At 39.9% G+C, this 4,015-nt stretch overlaps 1 pseudogene; it reads left to right on the top strand.

Annotated features, from left to right (window-relative positions):
• Positions 1-284: 284 nt before the first annotated feature.
• On the top strand, positions 285-3,546 carry LOC120277103 (annotated as a pseudogene).
• Positions 3,547-4,015: the final 469 nt, after the last annotated feature.

Raw genomic sequence — 4,015 nt, 5'->3', positions numbered from 1 at the left:
GGGAAATAAGATAATAACATCTGCCTCTGTTGTGGCATATGAATCGCGGAACAATGTAATAAAACTCCAACCCAGTGTGCTTCGATGGAAGTAGTCAGTCAATGAAGCATTGTCCATGGTCACAGTATTGTTACAATGCTCCAGAAGCACACCACTAACAGAAGGAGTTGAAAGTTCTAAACAAACACTTATGATCCATGACTTATTTTGCGACAGCCAAGAAGACTAGTCTTCTCATCATCTCTTGTGTCGACAGCCACGTTGGTTTGACTCTTGACTCGTGGTATGCATAAACTTCGGTATGTAATGTACCTGCCCAGGAGGTGCAGCCTAGCTACCTCTCACCCTTGCCGTAGTACGTACCATGGCTCTTCTCCTCAAACTCTTCTCCTTGTTTATCTTATTAGTACTATTCCTGGTTTCTCCCACTCTATCAGACCCTCTATTCCAAGTATGCGGAAAAACCGGCAACTACACGGCCAAGGACACCTATGAATCCAACCTGTTGGCACTGCTCCCCTCCCTTGCCTCTAATGGCTCCAGTCAAGGCTTCTACAACCAAACAGTGGGCAGCATCCCCGACAAGATCTACGCCTTCATCCTCTGCCGTGGTGACACCAACACCAGCACCTGCCGCAGCTGCCTTGACACAGCCGGGCAAGACATCGTCCAGCTCTGCCCTTATGCCAAGGAGGCCACCATTTGGTATGACTACTGCCTCCTCCGTTACTCCAACCAGAACTTTCTTGCCACAACCGACAACTCTGATGTGTTCTACATGTGGAACGTTAATAACGTGACCGAGCCTGATAAGTTTAACAAGCTTGTCGGTGAGCTGATAAACGTGACATCTCAGTATGCAGCGTTTAACTCAACCCGAAGATTTGGCACTGGAGAGGCTAATTTCACTGCCGCTGTCCCTAAGATTTATGGGTTGGCGCAGTGCACCAGAGATTTATCTGGCAACCAGTGCTATCAATGCTTGAAAGGTATGTTCAGTGTGATGTCAAATTTTGCAGGGAAGAGAGGAGGAAGAGTTCTTGGAGATAGATGTAATTTTAGGTATGAGATGTATTCGTTCTATCAAGGCAGGTCTTCGCTGCAACTTCCTTCTACTACTTCTTCTCCTCCTTCTCCTTCTCCTACTTCTCCTCCACCGTCAGCTCCCAGAGTGGGAGCAGGAGGTAAGCTGTACAACTATTTTGTTATTCTTATGCTTATTTTTATTTTTCCTTTTTTAACTCCAAAATAAACCTGGTATTTGCTGTTATGATATACCAGTCTCCACCTGCTTGAAAAGTGTGTAAACAAAAGATAACCTTTTAACCATTTCCTTTGGTGCGGCATTGTCGTGTAACAATTTATTATAGACTTGGTTGATTATAGAATTCCGAGGCAGTGGTTCCAAAAGATTAAAGTAATTAACAATTCTTTGATTAATTCAGGAAATAAGAATGATGTTGGTAAAGGTTCTAGCAATTGTCATTCCTCTGGTGTTTGCTTTCCTGCTAATCTGCACTATTTGCGTATGCTTCTGGAGGAGGAGGAGGAGGTTTGGCAAAAAAAATTCCTGGTGAGTTGTTCATGAAGCATATGCTTTTCTTTTCTGTGTAACTCTTAAGACCAACCAAACAAGGACTAACTCTTCTTATCCATATTTATTTTCTTTTAATTTGCTTCTTATCTTTGTAGATGTTAGCAACGCAGAGGAGATCACGGATGTTGAGTCCATACTATTTGATCTATCAACTCTTAGATCTGCAACAGCAAACTTCTCTGAAGAGAATAAACTTGGGCAAGGTGGCTTTGGTTCAGTTTTCAAGGTTAAAGCTGCACCCCTCTCTGTTATTTCATTATTGCTAAAAGATATAACATGATTATGTGGCTCTTAATTTGAATGGCTATTCCCCTCTCCATCCATTGAAGCTTGTTATGATTTTCCTATTATAGGGAACATTACGTGATGGAAGAGAAATAGCTGTTAAAAGGCTTTCTGCAGGCTCAGGGCAAGGAATAGAGGAGCTCAAAAATGAATTGGTGCTGGTTGCAAAGCTCCAACACAGGAACCTTGTGAGGCTTTTGGGTGTTTGCTTGGAAGAACAAGAGAAGATGCTTGTATATGAATATGTTCCTAAACAGAAGCCTTGACACCATTCTGTTTGGTACGTGCCTGTCTTCTTGTTCTGCTTTCTTTTATTCAAATATATACATATTACACACTCACCAGTAGAAACTTTCAACTTTGCATAATCAATATTAAATCCTTCTTCTTCTTCTTCTTCTTGTTTGTATGTTGTGTCCAACTCTTTTGTGGTTTCATAATTCCTTAATTTTTTGGGGGTTTGTATGTGATAGATTCTGTCCAAAGTGAGCAACTTGATTGGGAGAGACGATATAAGATCATAAGTGGAATTGCTCGAGGTCTATTATACCTGCATGAAGATTCTCAACTGAAGATTATACATAGGGATCTAAAAGCAAGCAATATATTGTTGGATGAGGAGATGAATCCAAAGATTTCAGACTTTGGGTTGGCTAGGCTTTTTGGATGTGATCAAACTGGGGGAACCACAAGCCGAGTAGTTGGAACATTGTAAGTATAAACTAGAAACTCCAGAGATTAAGAAGGAAGTTGAATCTAAACAATCATGCAATTTCAATGGTTTGCAGTGGATACATGGCTCCAGAGTATGTGATGCGTGGTCAGTATTCAGCAAAGTCAGATATATTCAGTTATGGTGTTTTGGTTCTGGAAATTCTGACGGGACGAAAGAATAGTAATTTTCTTGAAAGTGAACAAGCTGAAGACCTGCTAAGCTATGTGAGTACCGGTGGCATCTTAAATTTTTATTGAATGATCTTCATATAATCAAATAATGAGTGACTGTTTTCAAACAGACATGGGAGCATTGGATCAGAGGATCAATTTCAGAGATACTAGACCCATCACTGGGTGATCATTGGCCAAGAAGTGAGGCATTGAGATGTATTCAGATCGGTTTATTATGTGTTCAAGAAGATCCAGCAAACAGACCCAGTATGTCAATGGTGGTTCTTATGCTGAACAGCTACTCTGTGTCCCTCCAAGCTCCTTCTAAGCCTGCATTTTGTATCGGACTGAGTGGTGGCATGGATTCAGAAGCATTCCAGAAAGGTACTAATTTGTCCACTGGTGAATTTGATCAATCAGCCGAGGTATCTGTCCCAATGACTCCAAATGAAGTTTCCATATCAGAAATGGAACCCAGATAGATAGATGCTGCCCCATAATTCAGGACAGAGTTCTTAGCATCAGAAATCCTGATGCAAGCATTGCATATTATGGATTAAATTAAATATTCTCTCCGTTCTGCAGGATTGTTTGATAGACACATTACTTGTACTGTATGTTTCTATTATTTTCTGCTCTTCCATAAGATAACCTTCTTGAGTAGAGGGGGTACGGGCAGTTAACCGGCCCCTGGCCTGATTCACTGATTCACCAATGCTGCACATAGATCTACCACTTTTCTAATAAAGTTGTAGATTATATTTTATTAGAAAAAACAAAAGGGCAATGAATGTCTTGCTCACCCGGGTGAGGACAGTTTTTTACTTTGTTTGTTTTTTTATGTCGCTTTTCTGTTTTCTGTACTCTGTACTTTGCTGTTTTTTTCTTTTTAATAAACTTGTGGTTTATCCACCTTATTTAAAAAATGTCTTGCTCATTTGTCCTTCCAAGTCTGGTGCTTTGAATAACACCATTGGTGGCAGAACATAACAAAATGGGACTGAGCTCTGAAGGACATGAATATATTAACTGTATCAGTTTTATAGTAGAAAGATGATAAGTGATCTTTCCATGGCCGCATGAGAAGTTGAGGGATTAACACCCTCTCATAATATTGGTTGAGAAGTTAAGGGATATGTCCATTATATATATATATATATATATTGTTTAAGCAATAGTTTGATGTTTTGAAATATTTTTTTTAATAAAAATAATTAAACCACTGATTTATTAGAGTAAAGGAAA

This window comes from Dioscorea cayenensis, chromosome 15 (assembly GCF_009730915.1).
Source record: "Dioscorea cayenensis subsp. rotundata cultivar TDr96_F1 chromosome 15, TDr96_F1_v2_PseudoChromosome.rev07_lg8_w22 25.fasta, whole genome shotgun sequence".
Lineage (NCBI taxonomy): Eukaryota > Viridiplantae > Streptophyta > Magnoliopsida > Dioscoreales > Dioscoreaceae > Dioscorea > Dioscorea cayenensis.
This window is presented reverse-complemented; position numbering and strand designations above follow the sequence as displayed.